At 42.7% G+C, this 12,061-nt stretch overlaps 1 long non-coding RNA gene across 4 annotated transcripts; it reads left to right on the top strand.

Moving 5' to 3' along the window:
- Window positions 1-4,526: 4,526 nt before the first annotated feature.
- LOC122463537 lies at window positions 4,527-10,306 on the top strand. 4 transcript variants are annotated; one of them, XR_006286987.1, is made up of 4 exons: window positions 4,527-4,677; window positions 5,879-5,944; window positions 7,460-7,712; window positions 9,153-10,306. It is a non-coding gene; the product is annotated as an uncharacterized LOC122463537 (long non-coding RNA). The 4 variants fall into 4 exon arrangements; XR_006286990.1 differs by having other exon boundaries at window positions 7,460-7,717; XR_006286988.1 differs by lacking the exon at window positions 9,153-10,306 and adding an exon at window positions 8,908-9,112 and having other exon boundaries at window positions 7,460-7,717.
- Window positions 10,307-12,061: the final 1,755 nt, after the last annotated feature.

Below are 12,061 nucleotides of genomic sequence, written 5' to 3'. Positions count from 1 at the left end.
TGGTCGATCTAGTTTAGAATTTAATCCTTTCATTGTGTAGTTGTTTTATCCAAATAATAACCAGAAATCTTTTAGGATCCCATAGGATCCCTTCTACCTCCCAAGCTTGTTTATTTTGGTAGTGGTAATTCCTCCCTAGTCCTGGTCTTCACATCAATAGAAAAGCATTTTTTTGTTCCTTGATATCAAGAACTCTACCTCCATGAGACCTTGCCAAGGGAGATACTCGATCATCGATTTGGATTTACTTGTATCAGAAACCTATGATCCCTGCTGTTCTGACTGAGCCCACTAGGAACAACAGGCAATCTGGATTTCACAGTTATGATGAGATTTTCAGAATCACTCAAATAAAAAAAAAGTGGATCGGCTTTTTTGGGTTAGATGAAGAGGGCCTTCACCGCCCCTTGTGTCATCATTTACACCTTTACACAGTGAATGCAAAGAGAGTATATGACCACCACCAAACGAGATTCCTCCACTCACTTCCACACATGATACCATTTTACATCCGCTTTGCTCAGGTGCAAATGACTGACAGCAGAGGCTGTATCAGGAGGAGAAAAAAGTATCTCTGTATCTTTAGAATGTGGAGCAGACTGGGGGCAGGGAGAAAAGAGGGGCAGCCTGGGGGAAAAAAGAACTTCTTTGAAAGAAAATGGGAGAGTGAGTTGGAGGAGCTCTGCAGGAGACCTTAGTGGGTTTCCACAAAGCTCCATGCAGGGCTTACAGTGGCTGTTTGATCTGTTATGGGAGTGAGAGAGAGGTGAAAACAAGTGGGAACACAAGCAGCAAAAATATCCTGCTTTAAACAACCCTTCACCACAAACATACATGTGTAGTTCAGCTGATCCGACAAACACAGAGGAGAACTGTAGACATTGTAACTGAGGAAGTGGGGGTATTATTTTCAGATGAGCAGCTCCTTTCTTTTCCTTTCTTCTGCATGGAGTCAGCAGAGAAGTAGACCCCCCCCCCCCCCCCCCCCGCATCTACTAGTTCAGCGTTGACCAACCCCTGTAGACAGAGCAGCAGACAATGAGAAATCAATTGATGGTCACTGAAAAATAATACACCCAAAAGGTCAAATGTGGAGGGACCACAGCTCTTAATCTACCATGCTGCATACTTATTTATCAGAAATGCACCCTGCCATAAATGAACATTTCTTGCCTAATTTGTTTTCAGAGAAAAATCATTTGCTTAATACTGGTGGCAATGAACATAAATACAGTACATTAACTGTCTAGTGTCTGCCTAGAAAGACTTGAGTTCTTCAGAGTGTGTGGTTAGTGGCGGAAGAACAAGACAAACTTGAAAGTACAGATTTTTTGAAGTATTTTTGTCTCCAATATCTACTTTTACCCAAAAGTTTAGATAAGTTTCTCATAAATATCCATATTTTTCCAGCCTTATCTAAATGAAACTTCCAACCCTTGTTACATGCCCATCACAATATCTGTTTTTTCTGGTCATGTGACACTGATCTTAGAATAAACTTTTTAAAAATCAGAGACTAACTGAAATATGGTAGAAAGAAAGGATGAAGTAAGTAGTTAAGAAATAATATATTTTCTCTGCACTTACTGGATATCTCAAAGGCATGTACGGTATACAATTTTATTGTGTGGTTTCAGAGTAACAGCCGTGTTAGTCTGTATTCGCAAAAAGAAAAGGAGTACTTGTGGCACCTTAGAGACTAACCAATTTATTTGAGCATAAGCTTTCGTGAGCTACAGCTCACTTCATCGATGAAGTGAGCTGTAGCTCACGAAAGCTTATGCTCAAATAAATTGGTTAGTCTCTAAGGTGCCACAAGTACGCCTTTTCTTTTTAATTTTATTGTGTGTATGTCTGGGAAATATATATCATTAGGGCTGTTGATTAATCATAGTTAACTCAGACGATTAACTCAAAAAATTAATCGTGATTAACCTCCGTTTCAATGGCACTGTTAAATAATAGAATCCCAATTGAAATTTATTAAGTATTTTTGGATGTTTCTCTACATTTTCAAATATATTGATTTCAGTTACAACACAGAATACAAAGTGTACACTGCTCACTTTATATTATTTTTATTACAAATATTTGCACTGTAAAAATGATCAACAAAAGAAATCATATTTTTCAGTTCACCTCATGCAAGTACTGTAGTGCAATCTCTTTATTGTGAAAATGCGACTTACAAATGTAGATTTTTTTTGTGACATATCTGCACTCAAAAACAAAACAATGCAAAACTTTAGAGCCTACAAGTCCACACAGCCCTACTTCTTGTTCAGCCAATCTCTAAGACAAACAAGATTGTTTACATTTACGGGGGATAATGCTGCCCACTTCTTATTTACAATGTCACCTGAAAGTGAAAACAGGCGTTCGCATGGGACTTTTGTAGCCGGCATTGCAAGGATATTTATGTGCCAGATATGCTAACATTCGTATGGCCCTTCATGCCTCAGCCACCATTCCAGAGGACATGCTTCCATGCTGATGACGCTCATTAAAAAAATAATGTGTTAATTAAATTTGTGACTGAACTCCTTGGGGAAGAATTGTATGTCTCTGGCTCTGTTTTACCAGTATTCTGCCATATATTTCATGTTTTATGAACATGGATGATGACTCAGCACATGTTGTTCATTTTAAGAACACTTTCGCTGCAGATTTCACAAAACACAAAGAAGGTACCAATGTGAGATTTTTAAAGATAGCTCCAGCACTCGACCCAAGGTTTAAGGATCTGATCTGAATGGGGTGCGTGGAGCAAGCTTTCAGAATTCTTAAAAGAGCAACACTCCGATTCAGAAACTACAGAACTCAAACCACCAAAAAAGAAAATCAACCTTCTGTTGGTGGCATCTGACTCAGATTATGAAAATGAACATGTGTAGGTCCGCACTACTTTGGATTATCGAGCGGAACCTGTCATCAGCATGCACACATGTCCTTTGGAATGGTGGATGAAGCATGAAGGGACATATGAATCTTTAGCATGTCTGGCATGTAAGTATCGTGCGAAGCTGGCTGCAGCAGTGCCATGCAAACGTCTGTTCTCACTTTCTGGTGACACTGAAAACAAGAAGCAGGCAGCATTATCTCCTGCAAATGTAAACAAACTTGTTTGTCTGAGCAATTGGCTGAACAAGAAATAGGACTGAGTGGACTTGTAGACTCTAAAGTTTTAGATTGTTTTATATTTTAATGCAGTTATTTTTTGTACATAATTCTAAATTTGTAAGTTCAACTTCCATGATTAAGAGATTGCACTACAGTACTCGTATTAGGTGAATTGAAAAATATTATTTATTTTGGTTTTTTACAGTGGAAATATTTGTAATAAAAAATAAATATAAAGTGAGCACTGTACACTTTGTATTTTGTGTTGTAATTGAAATCAATATATTTGAAAATGTAGAAAACATCCAAACATGTTTAAATAAATGGTTTAACAGTGTGATTAATCGTGATAATTTTTTTAATTGCTTGACAGCCCTACATATAATACATATAAAGTGGTAAAAGTTCTGTTACTACCATATTTGAAAAACATTTTGACTATTCTTAATCAGATCAAAAACAGTGGTTGCTTGCCTCCATAATCTTTGCTGCCTTGATCTATTTCCTGAGTTCAGTGTAAGTGTCTTTCTCTGGATTCCCATGTTTAATGATGTGTGCCCACAGAATGAATTTAACTCTGTGTATTTGGCTGCACTAAAGAGGTGAGATATAGCCTATAATGCCCATTATTTGTATTTGTGATGGTGTTTGAGATATAACAAGGTATGGAAGTACATCTGTTTTCATCAGTGAACACTATTTTTGGAAGAACTTGTGCAACTTAACATAGGTTTGCATTGTTAAATCATTACAACAACAAAATTGCAACATTGCTAGAAAATAGATGTCTTCATCTAGTCCATCGGACTCAGCCTGACCTTATTGGATATACTGGGGTTGTACACCTCTTGTGAAGTCTCCACATCTCCTCTTGTAATGAGACCAGATGTTTTGCACTGGAGTTTGTCTTAAGCATTGTCCTGGATACCCAACTAACAGGGATGAACAGATCCACTTAAATAGCATAGATTCTCAGATAATTCTTAAATTATTGTGTGCGCGCTATATACAAGATAATCATGTGTAAGTGGGGTCTGAATGAGCTCTCCTCTAACATCTAGGGATGAGCTTGGGGAAAAGACTTCAGGAGCAGACCATGATTGCATAGACATGCCTACTCTGTTTAGGGGCGCAGCAGACAGAGCTGCTTTGCCAAAATGATCAATTTTCGCTTGTTTTACGTTACAAATCACTCTAGTATTCGAATGCAGGATGTATCAGGCCCTTTGAGGTGCCCTTTTGGAAGCCTTGTGGTCCTACCATACCCTGCCCCAGAAAAGAGCAGTAGAGGTGGGTCCTCCAATCTGCCTAGAGAGGCTGGGGGGAAGGAGCCAATCACAGAAAGGCTGCAGGGAGCAACCAGTCAGAGCCCAGCAGGCTCATATAAAAAGGAGCTGCTTGACAGAACAGATCAGTTATGGCTGGAGTCAGGATTGTGCTCCTGGCTAGGTGCAGGAGTTGCAGTACCTGGGCAGAGCAGTGGCTGGCTGAAGCTAGAGAAGTGAGGAAGGTGGCCTTGGCTGGTGACTGGGACTCAAGCAAGACTTCAGCCCCGAGGTAAGAGTGAAGCTGAAAGTGCTGGGGCTAAGAAGGGAAGTGGCCCAGAGAAGCACAGCAGCAAGTAGCTGAAGGGAAGCAACCAGTGGGAGCTAAATAGAGGGTCCCTGGGTTGGGACCCAGAGTAGTGGGCAGGCCTGGGTTCTCTTCCCCCTCCCCCACCTGCTACAGGCAGAGTGCCCTGAGCCAAGAGAAGGGAGCTTAACCAAACCCAGATAAGGGGGCAGAAGACCCTGAAGAGGGTCAGCCTTTAGTTGAACTGTGTTAACCTCACAAGGGATTGAACTGAACTAGTGACTCAGCTCGGGGTCAGGAAGACTTGCTACAGAGCAAAGAGGCACCAGGGAGGTGCTTTGAAAGTTAGCTCAGAAGGGTCTGAGGCTAATCAGGGAACTGTGATTAGGCCTTGTTAGACTGACTGAGAACCAAGCCCAGAGACAGAGCTATGGACTGAAATGTTACAGAGGGCACTGTGGGATTTGTACCCCCGAAGAGGTCTGTTTTGTTGTAGACCTACAGACTGCGTGACTTGGCTGGAGGATCAAGTCACTGAAAACTGCTCGAGACGTTTAACTATTAACAGGGTCACAGCAAGGAAAGAGTGCAGGTGCAGACAATCCTGGCTGGCAAGAGCTCTCCTGTGAGATAAGTGGCCCTATCACAAGGGGTAATGAGATGTTGTTATCCTTATTGTATGAGTACAGGGCAGCAGACTGTGCTTAGCCTGCCCTCAATGAGGGGGTCACCCTACACCAAACCTCACTTGCTAAGTGGGGGGTAGGGATGCCAAATCCTAGTGGGGAGAAATGTGGGTGAGACAGGTGTTCCTCCTTGAAGTGTAGACTCTGGCCAATAAGCCCTAGGTCCCTCTCTCAGATTTAATAACATCTGATTGGACTCATTTGAGAGTTCTTGTTTTTGACTGGTGATTCCTAGAGCTGACATCACTGCTGAGCTTGTGTGGGGACAATGAAAGACAGCATAGAACCTGCACTGGCTGTGAGGTTCCCCGCTACCTGTGGAAATCACAGAGAGCTGGGTTAAGTGGTAGAACCTCAGAACATGACATTGTGGAAGCAACCAGCGGCGGCGGCTAGTGGTGGTAGAGAAGCAGCAGCAGCAAAAAATGGCAGCAGTGAGCCAGTTGCAGAGACATTGCTCAACACCTCTTCTCTTCTTCTCCCCCTCACCCCCAGCCCAGGTGGAAGGTGAACCCCAGGAATGCACCTTTGAACTCTGCATCTTCACTAACCAAGGCCAGCTAACTGTGAGTGGGGTGCAGTGCAGGGAGAGGGGAGTGATGTGTTAAAGGGATGTTTGTTCATTGGACTTTCCCATTGCAAGGTGGGAAACGGAGGTAAAGGACACTGCCCAACTCACTGTGGGGTTGGGTTTGCTTATGGTCACATGCTTTTGAATGTGGTTGTGGTGTTTTACCAAATTAATTCTGGGTTTGCTTTCCCTTTTAATAAGTTCCCTTTTCTTACACACCTCCCCACTTGCAGACACTGAGTCTGCATTGCCTGAGAGGTGCCGAGGGGTAGGGTTAAGTTTTCCCAGATTACTACATGGGGGCTCGAGCCAGTTCTGTTCTTGTATTAAGAGGAACCTTGGGATATTGAACCTGGCCTTTGTTGCTGCTGACTCTACCTGGGTTACACCCATAACACTGAAAGGAAATGGAAGCATGCAGATAGGAACATCTCAGAGCACCCTAGCCTCATTTGATTCACACCTCACATATCGTGGCAAATCTGAAAGCTATAAGCTATAGTCAAAGGTTGCTCTCGAAAGGAGCATATCCTTATAATGGAGACTCTCTAAAGTCTCCCTCTCTTTACTCAGGAGCTCAGGTAAGCAAAGTTGGCACTTCTGTTAGTTTGTCTCTTTGTTCTTTGTATTTATGCCCCAGCCTCATTCGTCCCCTTTCCCTGATAAGACTGAGATAAAGTGTGATTGATCACCTGCTTGGATCTGCTACAAATTATCATCTCATTTAAAATGTTAATCTGGACTAATTCAAGATAAGGTGATGGGGTTCAATTAAAATGGCTATTTGCTTAGAATGTAATTTCATAGACCCTTCTCCCTGTTGCTAAATCTGCAGGCCAGTTGAAGGTCTTCAACCTTCTGGGGATGTTGGGCCCCCACACACCGTATTGTTTCATCCCATCAGGGCCATAAGATACATGAGGGATCACTTGAAAATATGAGCCATGCAGAAACTTTAACCACTGATGTATTCACACTGGATGACATCCAAAGCCTATTGATTTCATTGGACTCTGCATCAGGCCCATAAAGTAGCTCATAAAATCACAAGTGTATGAAGGTTTCAGAGTAACAGCCGTGTTAGTCTGTATTCGCAAAAAGAAAAGGAGTCCTTGTGGCACCTTAGAGACTAACCAATTTATTTGAGCATAAGCTTTCGTGAGCTACAGCTCACTTCATCAGATGCATCCGATGAAGTGAGCTGTAGCTCGCGAAAGCTTATGCTCAAATAAATTGGTTAGTCTCTAAAGTGTATGAAGAGCTTTAGTTCTCAAAGTTGAAGAAGAAAATAAAATTGTGCAAGGCTCCTGATGTCACTGAAGGGACAAAATTATTACTTATATTCATATGTTCTGACCTTGCATTAATTAGCAGTTTAACTACTGGGAATTTCATTGGAGTATATCATAGACTTGAAGTTAAATATGGGAAAGTTTTAGTATCTCATCTAGTGCATGATTGGTCAATACTAAATATATATATATATATATATTTTTTTTTTTTTTTGCAGGGACCAGTGCATTTCATTGAATAGTTAAATGTCTCCACCAACTGAGAATCCAATATGTCCTTTGGAAGAACATTACACAGCAGAATAGATTTCATATTTTGGATTATATTGATTTTTCTAGTTTAGTTTTGTTTCTGGGACTTTCCACAATGTGTTACAGAAAGATAGCATGATCTTTGCACCAAAGAAGCTACTCTAGAAAAGACAAAAGCAAGATGGAGGTGATTGGTAGAGGAAAAGGAACAACAAACAAGTAAGGTGATGTGATTGGCCATGTCAAATAAGACATGGCTTTTGGTTTTGTTTACATAGAATATATAAAGTTATGTAGGCTACTCCAATTGATGTTTCTACCATGGTGCTATTGGACGGTAGTTATTTGTAGGCATCGTGGTTGAAGTAGCTCTGCAGGAGGGATTTGGATGAGAAGCATGCCATAGCCTTGAGGACTGGCCTTATGCAGGATGCCCTGCAAGTAGAGGAGAGGATGGAAGAAAGTACAGAGATTTGATGAGGCAGGGGACAATGAGCTTGCTGAGTCTGGCATCATTGGCAAAGCTGATGGGATGGGGTGCAATATAATAAGGAGCAGGGTGGGGGCAGAAGAATGCAGGATCTTGAGGGCAAGACTCCAAGCTTGAGTTTCTTACAACAGATGAAAGGAAGCCAATGGGCAAAGAACGGATCCTGCTGGTAGCATTTTTGTATGGACTGATATGGACAACTTAATTTCACCTTATTCTCCACTATCACATCCTAACCAAACATCTTAGATTCATACCTAGATAAAGGAGTGCTGGCAAAAATGGAGAAAACCATACTTCTTACTTATCTGCCAATCTCAATGCACCTCAGAAAGGTAAATAAGTATCATTATGCTCAAGCACAGCAAGGTTGAGGTACATGGAGTCACCATCAAAGCTGGAGACAGACCTTGGATCTCCTGACTCCCAAGCCCATGTCCTCTACTAAACAATGCTGCCTCCCATTAGTCTCTAGGTCTTTGGAAGTAGAAATACCTTTCCTGTCTCATTTTGTGTCCTCCTGACTGTTACCCAGGGTGCATATGGCTCTGCTAGCCCTGCCACTGAAGAAATGCATTTGGGTTTCTGGTCTGAATTCACAGACAGCATGCTGAACTGAATGTTTCTGAAATGAAGCAAATCCAACTGCATTGGCCTTGCCGTGGGCGCATACTAATTAATAGCAAACATTTCCATATGTTACACCTTTTGTGCAGACCTGTCTTTTGTGATTTAAATGCTCTGAGTCGTCTCATAAAAGACTTTCACACTGGGGATAACTTTGACCTGTGTCACTGCACACTTACCTCTCATAGGTTTGATTCTTTTTTTTTTCATGCCCCTCCAGCTAATTATCAGAGATTTGTTTGCTTCATCCACTGCTTTCCCTCTGACAGCCCTGTCACTTTCTCCTTCATTCCGCAGTAAAGTTATAATGCTGAATTTGACACTGCGATCATTTTCATGGCAACAGACTGTGGTGTCATAATGATGGATTATGATGACTTTGCTGCAGCATCAAGCAGGAGAAGCTTAGTTTTGGGCAGGGAAAACTTTTTCACAGAACATCAATGCCTTCCAAAACAGTGGGGAGAAATATTGACAATAAATTTTCTAAATCAAATTGCTACATATATTGCAAAATATTCTTTTTGTTATCTTTGTCCCAGTCTGCAGATCCCACTAATTATGCTTGGTGAATCTTTGTGTATCCCTCAAGTCCTGGAAAACCTTTGGATGGTTATCTGAAGCTTTCTAAATTTATTGGCCTTTTTTTGGTCTTGAAACCTCCAAAGAACAGGCTTTCACAAGAGATTTCTACTGTGGTTATTACTATTAATGTTCTATTATTTATACCATGCTATGGGTGTGCATGATGCTTCACAGACAAATACAATGACAGGTTATTGCCTCAAGTTGCTTGGAGTCTAGTAAACAAAGGGAAGGGGTGAGGTTTGGGTTAGACTGGAAGTAACCTTTCTTGTGGTAGCTTGGTGCTTCAATTTCTAGTTCTTCCCCCACCCCCAGTCTGTTAACGTTTGTTCTGAGCCAAAGGTTCAAATTTTAGATAAATCTTAAGGCTGATTCTAATCTTAGACTAGTTCATCTGTGTTTCCTACACCCCTAAACTTTACACATCTTCTCTAGGCTTCCAAGGAGCTTGACTGCCATAGCATAGGTCAGGTTGCAGAGGCAGATGAGGCTGGAAGCTGGAGTACAGCTGCTGTATAACAAAGACGTATACAGTAAAATTAGAGCATACAGTTTCTCAATTATCTTAGTGCTTCTGAAATATTGTAGTGAATTATCTTGGGAATCTAGGACCCAGCCTGGCACTCCCTCCTCACCTCCAGCACAGGGGGCATACTGGGGGTGGGGAAGGGGCATGACAGAGATCCCCCTTTCAGACTTTATGCTAGTGGTGTACATTAGAGCAGTCCTGTGGCTGCTCTAGCTACCACTGGGGCCAGACTTGTGCAGAATCCCATCCTCTGTCAAAGCTGAATTCAGCTATAGGGGAAAATTAAGCTCTGTTTTTGTGGCTGTGCAGCCACGCTAACACCTAGTGGGCACTACCAGAATACAAATAATAAATAACATGAAAGTGGGCTAGCTCTATAACTCGGTCTCTAGCACAGAAAAATAATCCCTTCCGTAGCCCATGTTCTGCTGTCTGATAATAGCTGTTCCCTCTTGTACAAGGAAATTCCTTTCTAGACACTCCTCCAGGATTCTAGAGTTAGATGCATTTTGTGTTCACAATATTTAGTGTTACTATATGCTGACATTGCATTGGATCTCTTTGGAGCCAATGGTAAATACTATGTACACCCAAGTTATTCTTAAAGGGTGGTATCCTCTTCACACTAAGGACTAATACATGATACATAACAGCGTGGCCAAACTTACTGACCCTTTGAGCTGCATATGACAATCTTCAGAAGGTTGAGAGCTGCGGCACAACTGCTGGGGCTTCAGTTCATGGAAAGCACCTGCTGGGGCTTGGGGATTCAGCCCCACTCCTGTTGAAGCCCCAAACCTCAGCAGGTGCACCCAGTGGGGCTGAAGCCTCAAGACCCTCCCTCCTCCCCCCCCCTTGCTGAACAGAAGCCCCTATCCCACCACCCCACTGCAAGGCAGAAGTCCCAAGCTCTTCCCCCTCCCCGCCCCGTCTGGTAGGTAGAGAATGCGGGGGTTAGGGGGTGTGGTTCTGCAAGCTCCACTTTAACTGTGGTTCACCAGCTGCATGTGGCTCTCTTACAGTTTGGCCACCCGAATATATAATGTTATGGGCTGGGTGACACCTAGTTCTGGGTTAAGATAAACCCTTTGAGACTGATAGATGTGAACTCACCCTTCAATTAACACAATTATAAGCATAAGGTGTGTCTGAAGCTGCCCAGGATTTTTTGGCTGAGTATTGTGTTGGGTAGGGGTGTGTGCGTGTGGAAGAGAGATCACCCACAAACTGAGGCTATGTCGACACTACAGAGTAAAGTCGAGTTAAGTTATGTCTACTATCATAAGTGCCTTTAATTACATTGGTTGTGCACATCCACACAACGTTCCTTGTGTTGGCAAAGCACATCCACAGTCGGCAGTTTTGCATGTACAGAGTGTTGCATTGTGGGTAGCTATCCCACTGTGCAACTCACTACTCTCTGCCATCCTCTGCTTCTGGGAATGGATTGTGGTGCATCATGGGGGCGTGCTTACTGTCCCATATGCAGTTCTTTCCTTCCCATCATTCCATGGGATGGGCTTCCCATGGGCTTCCAACTTCATTTTGTGCCATTTTTCAACAGCCCTTGTTAACTGCGCACCCACCATCTCTGCCTGAAAGCATGGATCCTGAACTGCTGACCAGTCTGGTAATAACCGTTAAGAACACAATGCATCTGATACTGCAGTACTTCATGAGCTGTGAATCACAAAGTGAATTGCCCAGCTGTGTGCTGTGGAAAGAAATAATTCAGTATTGCTGATGGCATTCAAAGGGTAGCTGCACATGGTCGACCATTGGTACTGAGCTCAGGAAACAATCACTGAATGGTAGGATCACACTGCAATGTATGTATGTGATGAGCATTGGCTGCAGAACTTTCGGATGCACAAATCCATCTTCGTGGAGCTGTGTGCAAGGATACCAGAGTGAGAGCTGCCCTCACTGTGGAAAAGCGAGTGGGGAATTGCTGTGTGGAAGCCGGCAACTCCAGACTGCAACCAGTTAGTTACTAATAAGTTTGGAGTTGCAAAGTCCACTGTGGGGGTTGCGGTGATGCAAGTGTTTCGGGCCTTTAATCATATCCTGCTATGAATGACTGTGACTCTCGGTAATGTGCAGAAAATACTTGATGGCTTTGAGGTGATGGGATTCCCTAATTGCAGCTGGGTGATAGATGGAACACGCATCCCAATTTTGGCCCCAGACCATCTTGTGATGGAGTACATCAACTGGAAAGGCTACTTCTCCATGGTCTTGCAGATGTTGGTGGATCACTGGGGCCATTTCACTGACATCTATGTGGGGTGGTCAGGGAAAGTGCATGATGTGTGCATCTTTAGGAACACTGGACAG

This window comes from Chelonia mydas, chromosome 1 (genome assembly GCF_015237465.2).
Source record: "Chelonia mydas isolate rCheMyd1 chromosome 1, rCheMyd1.pri.v2, whole genome shotgun sequence".
In the NCBI taxonomy this organism is placed as follows: Eukaryota; Metazoa; Chordata; order Testudines; family Cheloniidae; genus Chelonia; species Chelonia mydas.
This window is presented reverse-complemented; position numbering and strand designations above follow the sequence as displayed.